This window comes from Lepidochelys olivacea (genome assembly GCF_965140295.1).
Source record: "Lepidochelys olivacea isolate rLepOli2 genome assembly, chromosome: 8".
Lineage (NCBI taxonomy): Eukaryota > Metazoa > Chordata > Testudines > Cheloniidae > Lepidochelys > Lepidochelys olivacea.
Genome location: NC_140418.1, coordinates 20,193,988 through 20,212,867, shown reverse-complemented (window position 1 = coordinate 20,212,867; position 18,880 = coordinate 20,193,988). Strand labels below are relative to the sequence as shown.

The window sequence follows — 18,880 nt, the reverse complement described above, 5'->3', positions numbered from 1 at the left end:
AAGCAATGAGAAACAACACAGAGGTGGAAATGAGAGCAATTAAAAATATGAACCTGCTTGACCCTAATTTGCAAACATCTAATTGTAAATGAATATTTCTTGTTTTGAAGTTCAAACATAATAACTTATGGAACCATTAGGGCTCTGATTAAACGGTTCCCCAAGCTCTTGACTCCTTTATATGTCCTTGTCTGGGTGTGCATATTTTCTTATGTGATCTTTCTTTTCTAGTTTGTTTTCTTGTTTTAACCTTCCGGTTCACTAGCAGTGCTGAAAAACAGCCCCCCTCCCCCGCCAAAAGATTGCATCCAGTGTCTGAAATGTGCTAATCAGCTGTCTACCCCCCATCTCCCTCTCCCCCCCCTCCTTTTTTTTTTCCTTTGGAGACTGGAGTCACTACTGCAGTCAGGCAATTATGTTTCAAAGCCAGGGAACTCCATTGAACTTTACCAAAAACTGCTGAAGCAAGCAGGCAAGTGCACTGGTTTTGAATGCATGGCACAGAATTGCAATCACATTCCAATCAGGTGCTCTCAGGGCAGGAGCAGGACAATTAGATTTGAAACAAGAAGCTAATTTCAGTGCTGGATTGTTGGGAAGCTTTAAGTTAATGCTGTGAATTAAGGGAAGCCTTCCTGGTGCAAAAAGTCTTTTCATTCTAGTGGAAGGTCTGGTTTATCTTTAAAGGGACATTTTTAAGCTTGCCCAGCCCAAAATTTGTCCTGTGGTGTTTTGGTTTTCTTTTTTAAACCTTCTTACAAAGATCATGTGATTTTTTTAATAGTCAGGTTGTCGGAAGAAATATTGTAATGCCCTGTTTACAATAAGATTAAGAATAATCATCTCCAGCAGCCCAGTCCTCATAAGGAATCAGATGAAACCTTGCAATAACAAATCAATGTGCATAGCCCATCAAGAAGCAACTCTTTAACAACAAGCCAATATGATAATCAGAAGCATCCCTACAGTAACAATGCAGTATGCACAGCCTAGCACTTACTTGCTACAAACAACTTTTCTACAGCAAATCCATGTGTGAAGCCAAGCAGCAAGCCTACTGGTAGGAACTGGTATCTGTGACCAAGCGGTCCTGAGCAACCCTACAATAATAAACCAGTCTGTGTACATGTGTAATGGAGCAGACAGACAAAAAACCCTGCTGGCAACCACTTGTAAAGAAACATATTTCTAAGGTGTTATAATATAAACAGCAGTAAGGGGAAAGGATGATTTGGAGAAATAACTTGCAGGACTGTATGGTAAATAATGCAGGAAGGAAAAGAAAACTCTTAATGGATGTTCTGGAAGGTCTCACCAGCACCTGAGACGTCTTTGGAGACATTCCAGCTGCAGGAAAACAAAACACAGGCGTTGTCAGCCTTTCTAGAAACCCATTGGCCTCCCTGGCGCAGGAAGGCTGCTTAGAGAGACTGGTCTCCCAGAATGTTTGTATTTGTGGAGGCGATAGGATCAGTGGTGGGAGAAAGGGAGGGGTACCCTGATATTCAGACTCATTCAGCCCTCCTTTCACAAACAAATGAAAAATCCAGATCTGCTCCCACTGAAAACAGTGGGGGCTGCATGCGGGTAACTGATGGCAGAATTTAGTCACTGCAAGTTTTTTAAATTTGTGCAAAAGAGATGAGAGAGAAATCCAAATTGCTTTGGTCTGTTAATGCAGACTGACCCAGCTTGTTGGTCCTTTTAACTTCCCTTATATCGCTATTAACAGTATTTGTTCCATTTACTGTAGAGTGTATGCTACTTGGGGTTGGGACTCTCTGAACTGTGGGCAAAATCATGCCTTGTGTTGCACAGGTTCACTACTGGGGCAAAGGGAGTGAGGACCCTCTTCTCCGCCCACCCATGGGGTGCAACTCATAGGCAGGATTCTACCCTCCTGCCCCATTGAGCCGGGGAATCAAATAGTGTACCGCTGACACATCCTGGCCCCAAGATGATATAGTCTGCTATCATAGCTGATTGGACCTTCATCCACATGTTGCCTACTGACAGCAGATATTGAGCACTCTAAGGCACTTTCTCATTGCGAAGCATTGTCTTTTTCATCTCTAATCTCTTGGATTCTTTTCTTTTTTCTGTCATAATATTGAAAAACTTGTATTTTCATCAGCACGGCATATTCTTTTTTGAACCTGAGTTCATATTGGGTGGGGGATGGAGAATCAGAGGCTGAGTGTTTGCCTGATGTCACACAATAAGTCAATAGCAGAGTTGGAATCTGAACCCAGATTTCCTGTTTCTTTGATGTAATCTCTGGTCCACACTACCTGTTGCTAATGTAAAATCAACACTTCATTCAAAATGGTGAGAGGACAGAACCCATTTAAAATATTTACTTTCAAGACCTACAGTCTAGAGGATGGGATTAAACAAATGGCCAGGGGGACCTGTAAATTGTCCATTATAGTGTTGCTTCCTACTAACCACTGGGAAAAACTTCTTCACCCTTCACAGAAATGCACCATTTCTTTCTTTTTTTTTTTTTTGCATGTTCAAGATTGTGTCTGAAGCAGACGACTTCCTTCTTAATGCAGCCAAAATTGCACTTGCAAATTTGTCCCCACTTAGACACTAATGTGTGTGTACAAGTAGCAGTGGTTGCGTGGTTTATTGTGCACGTGGCCTGAGTTAATTAGACAGTCTGATAATGCTTTATGTCTTCTGGTCTGCATGTGCAATCACTTGCCTCAAACCTCATTAATTTTACTGGCTGCTCCTCCTGTTGGAGTTCACAAATCAAGCTGAGCCTGCCCACGTATCCCTTTGAGCAGGTTTCTCTAATAAAGCAAATCAGGCATCACAGAAAACTCTCAAAGAATATCAAAAACAACAAAGCCACAAGGACTGGCATGATGATTTTGCAAGGAGGCTTTGTGCTGTCAAATGGGAGCTGCTGGGCACTGCAGCTTTGTAGGCCAGTGGTGAGCAGGACTGTTGCTGAGGTGATCTTATAACATCTTGTGATTACACACACACATACATTCTTTCTCTCTCTCTCTGCATTCTTTACATACATATGGTATCAAGCAAAAACTGTGGGATTCAGACCTGAGACCTCTGCCTGCAAAGACTAGCATCCCTTGGCAATTGAGCAAAAAGAATTGGCTTGATTTCACATATCTTAGGCCTGGTCTACACTACAGAGTTGGGTCGACGCAAGGCAGCTTATGTTGACCTAACTATCTAAGTGTCTACACTAAAACTTTGCTCCTGCTGACATAACTGCCCCACGATGGCAACTTAACTCTACTTCCTTGAGTGGTGCAGTGTCAATGTCAACATAGGTTGATGCAGTGTCAGTGTAGACACAGTGGTGCTTACATTGACTGTTACTGGCTTTCAAAAGTTATCCCACAGTGACCCACACCAATAGTACAAGCAACACAAGTGCTCCTGGTGAAGACACGACTACCGATACAAGCAATGTAATTACTGTGGCAGCTGTATGTGGGCTTACTTAATTTTGTAGTGTAGACATGACCTCAGTCAGTAAACAGAACTCTTACAAATGAACTGGCGCATACTCCAGTAGAGGTGACCTGTGTACATACGTGAGCTAGCTGGTTGCCAAAAGCTTGATGGCGAGTGTGGAGGATGGTAGTTACACCCATCCCACCCTTTCTCAGAAGATCCAAAGTGGCCAGTCTTGACAGTGGATTTGGAGAATGTCAAATCACCTGCTGTTTGAGTCTATGGTAGAAGGGAATGATAATGCTTGTGGAAGGAAATGGTGGCTGTGTTGTTTGCCAGGACCAGTGACTCAATCCTGATTATGAATGTGTTAGGCGGAAAAGCAAGGGGCTTTTATCCCCTTTTCTCTTTGATTTTCCACGCCGTAAGGTAGGTAGCATTCCCCAAACACAGCCCAGAACCAAATTCCCATTGACTTCAGTGGGGCCAGCATTTCACCAATTCTGCCTTCGGACTCAGCTGCATTTAACTGTCATACCAAATGCCCTTTATGTAAACGGAAACTAGAGAGAGCTCAGAGAAGAAGTGCAAGTATCTCTATTTTCTTATTTGCAAGTGTGTGTGATGCTTCTGTGAGCCCCTCCTTTCCCAAATTATACACATCTATCAGTGGAGAGACAGTACTGGTTGTGACTATGCTTTTTCCATCTGCACTGCAGTCCCTATTGTGGATGCAGTGCTGAGGAGCTTATTTTACAACTGACTTAAGGCAAAGACATAAGCACAAGTCTGCACACGAGGGTATTTCTTTGTACAAGCCAACATCCTTCAGAGAGAGTTTTTTAGTGTGTGTTGGAGGTACAAATAAAGGGAAGCTGCTCACTTAAATATTCTCTGGAAAAAAAGGGGGAAGAGAGGTTTACTAGTTTAAGGAACCCAAGTACAGCACAGATTGTAACATAGCTAAAATATGGGTTATCTCTCCATTATTGAAAGGACTGAACTATGTTTTAATCCTGCCCCTTAAACTGCACTTACAGTATTTACATCTCTCGTTCATCACCATAGTATGTGAGAACAGCTCTGCTAAAGTCCAAACACTTACATGGAAACATGGATATAACATGGCTCAGTCCCATTTATTCTGCAGATTGAATTGTGTCATAACTGTGTCAAAGGACAACTGTGGCAGCGTAGAAATTACAGTGGAATTGGGACCTTAGAAAGGAGGAAGGTTTTTTGCAGTTTTTTTCCAGCTCTGTTCATGAAAACTCATAGGAGTTCAAATTACCTTGAAAAATTAGCTATGATTGTTGTAAAATAAATGGTTAAATCTACTGGATAGGGTCTGCCTGAATAAGAGAGAGGTTGCGTTAAGAGAGAGATGCTGATGTGCCTTTAACTGCCTTGAAACTGCTCCAAAAGTAATGTTTTATCAAAGCAAGCTGACATTTGCCTATTGAATTGTTATCAGAATTGCTTAGTCATTCATGTGCCATTGTGTTTCAGAATTGGGAGCAAAGGATTTATTCAGCCTGACAGGAGTTGCTCCCAGGCATTAGCATTTCCCCGATACCTGATTGGTAAACAAGTCACCTTAAGGCCAAGAAGAAAAGGAGGACTTGTGGCACCTTAGAGACTAACCAATTTATTAGAGCATAAGCTTTCGTGAGCTACAGCTCACTTCCTCAGATGCATATCGTGGAAACTGCAGCAGGCTTTATATATACACAGAGAATATGAAACAATACCTATTCCCACCCCACCAATACCACCAATAGGTATTGTTTCATATTCTCTGTGTATATATAAAGCCTGCTGCAGTTTCCACGATATGCATCTGAGGAAGTGAGCTGTAGCTCACGAAAGCTTATGCTCTAATAAATTGGTTAGTCTCTAAGGTGCCACAAGTCCTCCTTTTCTTTTTGCGAATACAGACTAACACGGCTGCTACTCTGAAACCTGTCCTTAAGGCCAAGGTAGCACTGACCTCCCAACACCCAGGAAAAATCTGAGAGACTTTTTTCTTTTATTTTAACCAAGAGACAAAGCTGCTTCCTTAACCTCCTGCGGGGGGTGGGTGTCACGGTGTGCTATTTGTACTCTCCTTTGGTTTCATGCCACTGTAAACAATAATAAAGAGCCCCAGTAAACTCTGCCACATCCATCTTTCCTATAAATAGGGCTGAGGGCTCAAGAGACTAGCTATGGGATTGTTGACGTTTGAAATCAACTCCAGCCCAAAGCTTCTCCCCCTTCCTCTCCCCCCCCCGCCCGCCTACACACCCCTTGTGATAGGACCCAGGAAAGGAAACATCGTCTGTATTATTAGGCTACTTGGAGGTGGGGGGTGTTATTTGGCAATGGGCAGGGCTAGGTGAGAGTGGATGTTTAGTTTGTGTGTTTGAGAGAGAGAGGAGGGGGATATGTTGCTGCCTCAGTGTGAATGAGAAAGTGGGTAGGTGTAGATACATGTATAGTTGTAGAAACCCTAATATATTTGATAGTAATGGTTCAGGACACCACAGCATGTGTTCCAGAAGCCACAGGGCAATTACGGCAAAGTACTGCGGTCTTTTTGTAACATATGGGTCTGTCCATGCCTGGGTATAAGTATCAGTGGGGGGGCTAGGTGCATGGATATGGAAGCATGTTGGTTTGAGTGGCTGTAAGTAGATCTCTGTAGGTGCATGAGTGTAGGTGGCTGAGTATGTGCTTGTATGGTTGGAGGTGGGGGTGTTCTAGGGTAGAGGGCACCAAGAGAGGGGTAAGAGCCAAAAACCTATCTGAGGATTGAGGAGAAGGGGGAACCGGCAAACTACTAGCAAGGGGGAAACTTGAGTGGACTGCACAGAGGGGGAAGCAGAGGTTCCTGCATCTAACTAGCTAAACCCTAAGAGCATGTCTGGTTCACTTTGGGGATAGGGTTGATGTACAGATGCAATGATACCCCCATTGGAATTATGCTCTCTTTACCTTGTGTGATGGGGTATAGGGACCCCGCACTGGCTGGGAAGAGGTTAATGAGAATCTGTGGGCTCAGTCAGCCTACCCCATTATATCTGTGAGAGGTGTCTAGCCTGAAGGGAGGAGTTAAAAGAGTGTATTGAGTGTACGCATCGGGTCACAGGATTGGATTCGTACATATGTATTAGCGATAAGCAAACCCTGCCATGAGTTTGGGAATTTGCTCATATGAGCGGCCACAAACTGAGATGCTTCTCTGCCCCTCAACCAAACTGTCTAGAACTCCTGGGTCTGCGATACTAGGGCTGGATGCTTCATGAGGAAAGGCCTTTTTGGAAAATTTCCTGTGCCTTTTGCTTCAGGTCAAGCCAGGAATAGCATCAGAACAGTCTTTTGTGATACTTGGCACTTCCAGTTCCAGGCGGCAGAGGCTGATGCAGCCCTGAAATATAATGAAGAAAGTAGTCTGGACTCTTACAAACGTCAAAAGGTTTGGTTTAGTTTTGCGCCAAGGTTTGAGTTGGTTCTGTCAATATTTATCCATCCCTGCTATACTACTTAAGAGTTTTCAACTTGGGCATGTAATTCAATGAGAAATTGATATGATAGATGTCTGTGAACCAAAACTCTGGATCCAGGTATCCCCCTGATCTGTGCAGAAGTTTGAATCTCAATATGAATTTTGGGGTTGGACTGCCTTTGACTATAATGAGCTGAATTCAACTCTCCCGTATTAAACCATCTCCAAACTTTGGAGAAATCTTGACCGAGACTTTGCAGCTGCAGCCGATGTCTGATCCAGACCCTGAGCCAGTTTTAAAACCAACCCCTCCTCTCTTGTACATAAATATCAGGAGGGGACACAAAAAAAATGGTGACAGTCCTGCAGCTTACAAGCCAGCTCTTTCCCCTCAGTCTTCCCTTTCACATCTGATGTCAGCAACGTGGCCAGCTAGTAAAAATGTCCCAAGCTGGCTCATGCTGAGGGTAGGGAAGAGTCAAGGTAGCTCCATTTGATAAGAATCTTTGACCAAGATCTTCCAGGCTTCCCAGAGACAGAAGGAAGTTTGCTATTTAAAATACAACTGAATAAAAAAACCCAGACCTTTTATATGGAGATCTGACAAGGTGCCCATTTATCACACACTTGCCAACTTTTCTTAAGTATCAGTGTGAGAATTAACAGGAACCCCCTGTGTGGAGAGCTGATATCTTCCCATCCTTCTTGAGGGTATCCCTCATGTTTATGTTATATATCTGGAAGCAGAGGGAGGAATTCCCACTGAGGGTTTGTTTTAAGTGAATTGAGTGCTGACAAAAGGTACCTGGAGCTTGCAGTCCTAGTCTATACCCACAGAACTGGTGCAGCATGGGAAGCATCAGTGCAAGCCTCCCTCTTCCTGCCCCAAAGAAATCCTCATCCCCGAACTGAAAAGTCCACCTGTAAGGAGAGTACTGTTCAGTATGTGTTGTCCAGTGGACTGGGCACCAGGCTGGGGTTCAGGAGACCTTGGTTTGTCATTGATTGTGTACCCAAACAGGTCATTAGATCTCATTGTGTTTCAAGTTCCTCATGTGTAAAATGGAATAATATTGGCCTGCCTTTGCAAAGCACTTTGGGATCCTTGGATGAAAAGAGGTGTAAGTGCTAAGTGTCATCATTATCCCCAGTCTCTCTATTGAGAGGACTGCTGAGGTAGCTAATTAGTGTGATCGGTCCATAAAGAAGTAAACCAAGACTCCCAAGTATTTCTCACAGGGACCAGTGTATCCCACTGAGTTATTACAGAAATGGGTGGCAGGGAATATGTCCATAAATGCTGGAGACTGCTGGCAAAATTGGTATGTGGGATAATGATGGCATTTTAATACCCTAGGTACTAGGTCACCTAGTAAACATGGGGCTGCATATACTAGAAATTAAGAGAACTAAATACACAAATAATGGCTATAAACAGGGCCCTAAAAATGCATTGCAAACCAGGCAATGTATTTGACTTAAGAATTTCCTGTGTGAGTTGGGTGGAGGAGGAAAAAGTGAGTATTTGATAGGTCAGAAATTATAAATAAATTCCCTCACAAAAAGAGGGCAAATAAAAAAAAAAAAAAACCCTAGAGAACCAGGAAGAGTCTGAAACTGCTGCAAAAGCTCTTTATAAAGGAAAGAACTACACCCAATATTTTTTGGGTTTCTTTATCTGTTAGGCCTTTTCTAGACTAGTCTCAAAAAGGTGTGTTAACATGTTAGCTAATATGTGCTAACGTGTTCTAAGAGTATGCCTACCCTGCAAGTGAAGATGTAATTGCTGCATGGGTACCAATAGTATTGAAGATGTGGTGGTGTGGGTTAGCTGTCAGAGTACAAGCCTGCTGGGGAGCCTGGGTATGGACTTGGTTTGCCAAGCCATGCTTCCACATCTTCACTACTGTTATGCATTCTAGCTAGATTAAAACTAGCATGAGTGGAACTACCCGTGCTGCAATCACACCTTCACCTGCACTGTAGACATACCCTAAAAGTCTAGTGTAGACTTTGATACATGCTACACTATTGAGTTAACACCTAGGTTCTTCCTACTGCCCAAGCTTTAACTCAATCAGTTCAGCACATGTTAAAGGCAGTGGGTAAGATTTTCAAAAGTGCCTAAGTGACTTCAGATCTCAAATCCCATTTTCAAAAGTGACCTATGTTCCTAAGGGTCAGCTTTGCTAAGGTATTTAGGCACCTAAAGATATGGATAGGGCTTAGTGAGGTTTTCAGAAGTTCCTAAAGAGATTAGGTGCTCTTGAAAATCCTGCTGGGTACCTATTTCCATCTTTCAGCATATAAATACCATTGAAAAACTGGTCCGTGGGAGCCTAAGTCTTTATTGATTTTTCAGTGTTCGTAAGTGTCTAAATAGCTCTTGAAAATGGGATGTAGGCAATTTTGAAAATTGTACCCAGTGTGCCTGTCTACACTAGACTTTTAAAACATCTTAGCTAACCTGTGCCAATGGCACACCTTTTAAATCCTAGTCTAGTCAAGGCTTTGGAGTTTGGTTTTAGTCCATAACTCAAATGAGGATAAAGGATGAAGAAAACTAACCTGACTGTTCCATCTGTTGTAAGGACAGTTCTTTGCTTTGGGTAAACTAGAGGTGTTATCCCAGCTACAGCTTCCAAATGAGATGAGTATTTGACTCTATAGATTACACGCTTATGCACCTGCAGTGTGTGTTTCACTGAAACAGCTTTCTGGCCACCCTTTCCCCCCCACTCCTTTATAACATCATCACAGAACCCCCACTCCAAGTGTGGTAGATGCTCGATACATTCCAGTGTTTATTTAGTAGGAGACAGGAAACCTTTTTAATGGGATAGTAGCTTGTCAAAAGCCTGCAATGCCAAGACAGTCTTGGCTGGTCTTTCTTCCATGTCTTCCTCAAATCTATCTGGCTTGGACCAGACTCATGCTGGCAGGTGTAGGGAGGTACATATTATATTTCATTTCCCTGAGGCAAGAGAGCCAGTGCACCTTGGAAAGGCTTCCTAGGGAAAAGGCTGTCTCTGTTTTCAGCTTCCTGTTCCCTTGAGGCTTCTGCTGGGAGCTTCATAGGATGTTCCCTCCACCCTGGCCATGCCCCCATCCGACCATCTCCAGCTGCTCAGTGGCCAGTTGCAAGACCCCAAGCAAAGGGTAGTTAAGCCTTGTACTACCATAACCTCTCCCTTTGGCAGCCTTTCTGCGGCTGGGGCCCCTGCACCGTGGCTCAGACTGGCAGAAACTAGTAGAGTGAATTTAGTCCTTGTCGTGTGTGTTCCTTGCAAATTTCACCTCAGCCGATTATGTTCAGGGATGCGGATGGTTCGTTATCAAAACGCAAAAAGAAAATCTGCTGCAGGTGCATGGAAAATGCTATGGGAATTACATTGGGAAAGCTACAGGGGCACAGACATCCTGCCATGTGGGTCAGCCATGTGTGCATGTATTTGGAAGGCAACAGGCATGGAGGGATGCACCCACCTCCGCTACAATCTATATAAGTCTCAATAAGTTTGTTTGTCCAGGACATGTGCGTTAGCTGCTTCGTCATGATAACTGTATCTGCCGTTTCAGGCTCATCATAATCAGAGCCAACCCCCAACCCTCCCAAGCTGCCAGGCAGCAGACTGAGGGCTGCACCGCCCATTGGGAGCCCATTACTCAAGTCATTGTATGGACAGTATTATTTGCATTCTGCCTCTGATATTTACAGTCACAGCTGCTGGAACATGTTTGCAAATTTATGCTGATTTGATTAGCTTCTAAGAGCAGGATCTGGCCATAAAATTATGTTCTGCTGCATACAACTCTATTTATGGCACGTCTAAGGGATATTATGTTAATACCTCACTTGAGAATGCAGAGTATAGGAATATTGCAAGGACCAGGAAGAGACCATATGCTGCATCCAAAGTTCTCCCCCCACCATACAATCCTAGGAAATATTATACCCTTTGCAACCCCACTGAAGGCAAAGGAATATCAGCTCTCTATAATCATATGACCTCTCATCATGCTGACCAATCATCAGTAAGTTAACAGTTTTGTCCTTAACATTGTCCCCAAATCATCCTTGCCACTGAACCCGTATAAATTTCTAACGTTTTGGATCCTTTTTCTTCCCAAGGGGAATGACAGCTAATGCTTATTCCTTGGGCAGTCTTTCCAAGTGGCCAGAGTGAGCTATCAGAAGTCACTGCCAAAGACCATTCTGTGCTCCCCAGAATTCCTTCAGATTTAATTCCTTCCTCCTAGGGTAGAATTCAGCTGGTCCAGGTGCCTTATTAACAATTACTAACTTTAAGCAAGCAGTTTTCTGGTCTGTTTTAATCATAAGCCTTTTAACATTTCTCTTCCCTCTCTCAACCACCTCATTCCCCCAGGAAAATGGTGGTGTGACCTTCATAAAGACCATGGACCTGATTCCTAGCAACTTCACTCCTCTGCTTGGGGCAAGGATCGAATGAGTATGGCAGTGGGGGAAAGATGGCTTTAAGCTAGCTTTCTGTTTACCATATTCTAATACAGACGGGGCCTTGCCTGGTACCCAGTGTAATTAAGTGAACCATTGGGGATGCTCCAATTTACGCTCTTGTTTCCCATGAACCCTTCTAGTGCAGTGTATCCTGTCTGCCCCTATGCTGGGGCCTGGCAGCGGGAATGGTGTAGAGCCCTTAAACCAGCGCTTCTCTTCCCTCAGGGGTAGGGAGGCCCTTTGCATAGATGAATCATCAGGGGGATGCTTCTGCTGCATTTAATGCTTCTCTCTACTGCCAGAGAGGTATAAAAGGGGCCTTGGTATAACTGAGGATTGGGCCCCTTGTCTAATTAAAAACTAAAGCAAAACCAAACCAAAACACTCCCAACAATGGCATCTCTGTAAATGTTCACTTCTGTACCCTTGCCAGACCTGCTGCCCTCTGCTTTGGCTGTTTACTTCTTACAAGATCAAAAATGTTTGGGGTGGAATGGAGTCACCAATAATCTCCGCGTTTATTCCCCTGAAAATTCAGGGCACAACAAGCCAGCTTCTGCCTTTGGTCCTTGCACACATCTTTCACTGAAGACAGGCAGGCACCCCTTCTTTCATGGAGTCAATGAGAGTTGTTTGTGCATGGATAAGGGGAAGAACAAGGCCAGGGTATTTTAATTTGTATCTGAGCCATATTGTCCCATCTGCTTGTAACTTGTACTCTGTACATCCCATGGACTAACAGGTTCCCTATTGTGTAGTTCTGTGTTTGTTTCTGTTCCCCTCCTTTTTAGATTTCACTGCAGTTTTATTCTCAAATGTCATGAAATTTAGGTCAGAATTTCCCACGTCCCCTGCACTTTGCTTTAACTTCTGATTAATGACTTGAACATTATGCCCAGCACAACACCTTGTGCTGGCTGACATATGTGCTGCATTGGAATGCAGTCCTGTGGCAGGTCTGCAGGCACATCCTCTGGCCTTATTTCCTCCTTTTTAATGGCATCCACTCTTGGTCAGCCAGTGTGAATGTCATGAATCTCACCATTTCTGAAGTTATTTTCATAGCCTGCATCCTCTTTCTGATTGTGTGGCCTTTTCTGGACACACTCATCCCTCGCCAGCTAGTACCGAGAATTCACTTGCCCACTCGTGTCTGCTCACCTTGCTTTTCTTCCTGAGCTGTTTCCTTTGAGGTTCCCCTTTTCTTTCTTCCATCTTTTAACACTCCTCCTCCCCCTGTGAACTTGGACTCCTGTCTGAGAAGTGCTGTACATGGTACGTCCTGAAGCCTGCCAGCCTATCTCGCAGGCTGTGTTAAACTGGAAATTATTCCATCCCTTGTCCTCTTCCACTTGAAAGTATAGTGAGGTGATCCTCTTCTCCTTCAAATCCCCAGGTCATGACTGTGCTGTCCCCAAAGAGCTCCCAGTTTCTGCTGGCCACAGGAAAGATGAACTGTGGCTTTATCTACATGGGAGATTTGCCACAATTTCTTTAACTACACTGGTGCAAACTCCTAATGTAGACAAGGTAAACTCCTATCAGCTGCAGCACTGATGTTGCTTACCCTGGTTTCAAGCAATAGTAAGTGGCACCACTGTTAATAAGTAGCTTTGCCTGTCTACACTGAGTGAGTCAACTACGTCAGTTGTGTGTGCATATGAACCACTGCTCTCTACTGAATATAATCAGAATTGCTCAACAATGTGTCATAGATCCTGTGCCAGTGATGCTAAATAGAGATTCTTCTTCTCTTTAAATGGTAAGAATCTGTGTTTCTAGAGCAGGACAATCTGGGTTCTATCCCCAGTTTGGCTGTGAGCTTCTGAAAAGCATAGTAACAAATGTGAAGTTTCCCGATGACCACAAACTTGTTCAATTCATTCACAGTCAGGTTTTGATTATTTCTTCCTAGTGAATCATATGGGGTATCCAAATAGACAGGTGAAACAGCCAGACAACGTCCTGGCCGGCACCCTGGGTACTGAAATGGGGCCTCTGAAGCTAAAAGCATGAGCTGGTGCAGCTCAAGCTAAAGAACCAAAACTTACTCTTTGTAGAATGGCCATAGGGGGACATGTAACACACCTGCACCGCTGAGTTACAAAATCATTTGAAACCAAATGGTTCACAGCTCTTTGAAACCAAAGAGTCTGCACTGTGTGAAGTAGAGAGGCCTGTAACCAGTTGTAGGGGATACACTACATACATTTCTATAGTTAGGGCATTCAGAGGTTGCCTTGCATTGTATGTAAGAGAGCAGTATGACTGCTCAGAGCTCTGGTATGAAACTGCAGAAAAACCTGAGAGTCTCTGGATTAAGTTTCGAAGTGTGAGCAACAAGAGTGATGTCATGGTGGGAGTCTGCTATAGACCACCAGACCAGGAGGATGAGGTGGACGAGGCTTTCTTCCAGCAACTAATGGCAGTTACTAGATTGCAGGCCCTGGTTCTCATGGGAGACTTCAATCACCCTGATACCTGCTGGGAGAGCAATACAGCGGTGCACAGACAATCCAAGAAGTTTTTGGAAAGTGTAGGGGACAATTTCCTGTGCAAGTGCTGGAGGAACCAACTAGGGGCAGAGCTCTTCTTGACCTGCTGCTCACAAACCGGGAAGAATTAGTAGGGGAAGCAAAAGTGGAGGGGAACCTGGGAGGCAGTGACCATGAGATGGTCGAATTCAGGATCCTGACGCAAGGAAGAAAGGAGAGCAGCAGAATACGGACCTTGGACTTCAGAAAAGCAGACTTTGACTCCCTCAGGGAACTGATGGGCAGGATCCCCTGGGAGAATAACGTGAGGGGGAAAGGAGTCCAGGAGAGCTGGCTGTATTTTCAAGACTCCTTATTGAGGTTACAGGGACAAACCATCCCGATGTGCAGAAAGAATAGTAAATATGGCAGGCAACCAGCTTGGCTTAACAGTGAAATCCTTGCTGATCTTAAACACAAAAAAGAAGCTTACAAGAAGTGGAAGATTGGACAAATGACCAGGGAGGAGTATAAAAATATTGCTCAGGCATGCAGGAGTGAAATCAGGAAGGCCAAATCACACTTGAAGTTGCAGCTAGCAAGAGATGTTAAGAGTAACAAGAAGGGTTTCTTCAGGTATGTTAGCAACAAGAAGAAAGTCAAGGAAAGTGTGGATCCCTTACTGAATGAGGGAGGCAACCTAGTGACAGAGGATGTGGAAAAAGCTAATGTACTCAATGCTTTTTTTGCCTCTGTTTTCACGAACAAGGTCAGCTCCCAGACTACTGCACTGGGCAGCACAGCATGGGGAGGAGGTGACCAGCCCTCTGTGGAGAAAGAAGTAGTTCAGTACTATTTAGAAAAGCTGGACGAGCACAAGCCCATGGGGCCGGATGCGCTGCATCCGAGAGTGCTAAAGGAGTTGGCGGATGTGATTACAGAGCCATTGGCCATTATCTTTGAAAACTCATGGTGATTGGGGGAGGTCTGGATGACTGGAAAAAGGCTAATGTAGTGCTCATCTTTAAAAAAGGGAAGGAGGAGGATCCAGGGAACTACAGGCCAGTCAGCTTCACCTCAGTCCCTGGAAAAATCATGGAGCAGATCCTCAAGGAATCAATTCTGAAGCACTGAGAGGAGAGGAAAGTGATCAGGAACAGTCAGCATGGATTCACCAAGGGCAAATCATGCCTGACTAATCTAATTGCCTTCTATGATGAGATAACTGGCTCTGTGAATGAGGGGAAAGCAGTGGATGTGTTATTCCTTGACTTCAGCAAAGCTTTTGATGCGGTCTCCCACAGTATTCTTGCCAGCAAGTTAAAGAAGTATGGGCTGGATGAATGGACTATAAGGTGGCTAGAAAGCTGGCTAGATTGTCAGGCTCAACGGGTAGTGATCAATGGCTCCGTGTCTAGTTGGCAGGCGGTATCAAGCGGAGTGCCCCAAGGGTCGGTCCTGGGGCCAGTTTTGTTCAATATCTTCATTAATGATCTGGAGTGTGGTGTGGACTGCGCCCTCAGCAAGTTTGCAGATGACACTAAACTGGGAGGAGTGGTAGATCTGCTGGAGGTTAAAGATACAATACAGAGGGCCCTAGACAAATTAGAGGATTGGGCCAAAAGAAATCTGATGAGGTTCAACAAAGACAAATGCAGAGTCCTGCACTTAGGACGGAAGAATCCCATGCACTGCTAAAGACTAGGGACCGAATGGCTAAACAGCAGTTCTGCAGAAAAGGTCCTAGGGGTTACGGTGGACGAGAAGCTGGATATGAGTCAACAGTGTGTTGTTGTTGCCAAGAAGGCCAATGGCATTTTGGGCTGTATAAGTAGGGGAATTGCCAGCAGATCCAGGGACGTGATCGTTCCCCTCTATTCGGCATTGGTGAGGCCTCATCTGGAGTACTGTGTCCAGATTTGGGCCTCACACTACAAGAAGGATTTGGAAAAATTGGAAAGCGTCCGGCAGAGGGCAACAAAAATGATTACGGGACTGGAACGCATGACTTATGAGGAGAGGTTGAGGGAACTGGGATTGTTTAGTCTGCAGAAGAGAAGAATGAGGGGGGATTTGATAGCCACTCTCAACTACCTGAAAGGGGGTTCCAAAGAGGATGGATCTAGACTGTTCTCAGTGGTAGCAGATGACAGAACAAGGAGTAATGGTCTCAAGTTGCTGTGGGGGACGTTTAGGTTGGATATTAGGAAAAACTTTTTCACTAGGAGGGTGGTGAAACACTGGAATGGGTTACCTAGGGAGGTGGTGGAATCTCCTGCCTTTGAGGTTTTTAAGGTCAGGCTTGAAAAAGCCCTGGCTGGGGTGATTTAGTTGGGGATTGGTCCTGCTTTGAGCAGGGGGTTGGACTAGATGACCTCCTGAGGTCCCTTCCAACCCTGAGATTCTATGATTCCATGATTCTGAAAGCATCTTCTGGGCAGTGTATAGAGAAAGGAGAGGAACTGAATGAGTGGAGACTGCCAGGTGGCTTTCTCACATGCTTACCAAGAAATGCACAGATGGTGAGTCTTTTTACATTCAGATCTAGCTCTCCACATGACCCGTTTATTAAAAGCGGCAATATTAGTTTGTCCTACCGCACCTTCATCTGAGGATCTCAGAGCACTTTACCAGGGTGGGTAAGGAGTCATCTTCATTGTTACCAATGGGAAAACACAGGCACAGAGAAGGTAGGTGACTTGCCCTGTGTGAGAGTGTCAGAGCCAGGACAGATCTCCTGAGTCATTAGACCCTGCTATCTCCTCTTCCCAGCATTGTCCTTTTCATAGATTCCAAGGCCAGAAGGGACCACTGTGATCATCTAATCTGACTGCTTATAAAACACAAGCCTGAGAACTTTCCCCAAATACTTCCTAGAGCAGATCTTTAAGAAAAACATCCCATCTTGATTTTAAAAAAATGTCAGTGATAGAGAATCTGCCGCAACCCATGGTAAGTTGTTCCAATGGCCAATTAGTCTCAGCATTAAAAATGTACCCCTTATTTCCAGTCTGAATTTGTCTTGCTTCAACTTCCAGGCAGTGGAACATGTTATACCTTTCTCTGCTAGACTGAAGAGTCCACTGTTAAATATTTTTTCCCGATTGGTACTTACAGACTGTAATCAAGTCACCCCTTAAGCTTCTTTTCAAAACAAGGTAACCATTTATTAGTTACTTGGTTATACAGAATCTGAGGCAACTACAAACTGTGGTTGACACAAGTTACATTGGAGTAACATTTTTGCCAGAGTCCAGTTTATACTGGGCCCAATGTTAACCGGGTGTAAATCAGTATAGTTCCATTGATTTCAAACTGACACAAGGAAAAATACACTTCTGGTGCCTCCAAGTTAAGGTAGGCTACTAGGAAACTAGGGGTATGTCTACACTACGAAATTAGGTCGAATTTATAGAAGTCGGTTTTTTTGAAATCGGTTTTATATATTCGAGTGTGTGTGTCCCCACAGAAAATGCTCTAAGTGCATTAAGTGCATTAACTCGGCGGAGCGCTTCCACAGTACCGAGGCAAGCGTCGACTTCCGGAGCGTTGCACTGTGGGTAGCTATCCCACAGTTCCCGCAGTCTCCGCTGCCCATTGGAATTCTGGGTTGATATCCCAATGCCTGATGGGGCTAAAACATTGTCGCGGGTGGTTCTGGGTACATATCATCAGGACCCCGTTCCCACCCTCCCTCCCCCCGTGAAAGCAAGGGCAGACAATCATTTCGCGCCTTTTTTGTCTGCTGCCAGCCAAAGATGTAAAGGATAGATGGAGTGGGTCAGAACAAGAAATAGACCAGATTTGTTTTGTACTCATTTTCCTCCTCCCCTGTCTAGATCACACTGCAGTCAGTCACAGAGAAGGCACAGCGAGGTTAATCTAGCCATGTATCAATCAGAGGCCAGGCTAACCTCCTTGTTCCAATAACAACGATAACTTTGGTGCACCATTTCTTATTGGAACCCTCCGTGCAGTCCTGCCTGAAATACTCCTTGATGTACAGGCACACCCTTTGTTGATTTTAGCTCCCTGAAGCCAACCCTGTAAGCGGTGTCGTCAGTCGCCCCTTCCTCCGTCAGAGCAACGGCAGACAATCGTTCCGCGCCTTTTTTCTGTGCGGACGCCATACCAAGGCAAGCATGGAGGCCGCTGAGCTCATTTTGGCAATTAGGAGCACATCAACCACCACACGCATTATCCAGCAGTATATGCAGCACCAGAACATGGCAACGCGATACCGGGCGAGGAGGCGACGTCAGCGCGGTCCCGTGAGTGATCAGGACATGGACACAGATTTCTCTGAAAGCATGGGCCCTGCCAATGCATGCATCATGGTGCTAATGGAGCAGGTTCATGCTGTGGAACGCCGATTCTGGGCTCGGGAAACAAGCACAGACTGGTGGGACCGCATAGTGTTGCAGGTCTGGGACGATTCCCAGGGGCTGCGAAACTTTCGCATGCGTAAGGGCACTTTCATGGAACTTTGTGACTTGCTTTCCCCTGCCCTGAAGCGCATGAATACCAGGATGAGAGCAGCCCTCACAGTTGAGAAGCGAGTGGCGATAGCCCTGTGGAAGCTTGCAACGCCAGACAGTTGGGAATCAATTTGGAGTGGGCAAATCTACTGTGGGGGCTGCTGTGATGCAAGTAGCTCACGCAATCAAAGATCTGCTGATATCAAGGGTAGTGACCCTGGGAAATGTGCAGGTCATAGTGAATGGCTTTGCTGCAATGGGATTCCCTAACTGTGGTGGGGCTATAGACGGAACCCATATCCCTATCTTGGCACCAGAGCACCAAGCCGGCGAGTACATAAACCGCAAGGGGTACTTTTCGATAGTGCTGCAAGCTCTGGTGGATCACAAGGGACGTTTCACCAACATCAACGTGGGATGGCCGGGAAAGGTGCATGATGCTCGCATCTTCAGGAACTCTGGTCTGTTTCAAAAGCTGCAGGAAGGGACTTTCTTCCCAGACCAGAAAATAACTGTTGGGGATGTT

At 44.9% G+C, this 18,880-nt stretch overlaps 1 protein-coding gene across 3 annotated transcripts in view; it reads left to right on the top strand.

The window, feature by feature from the left end:
* The window catches only part of CPEB4 (cytoplasmic polyadenylation element binding protein 4), a 187,295-nt gene that overhangs the window by 28,934 nt on the left and 139,481 nt on the right, over positions 1-18,880 (top strand). The gene's annotated exons all lie outside the window — the stretch shown is intronic.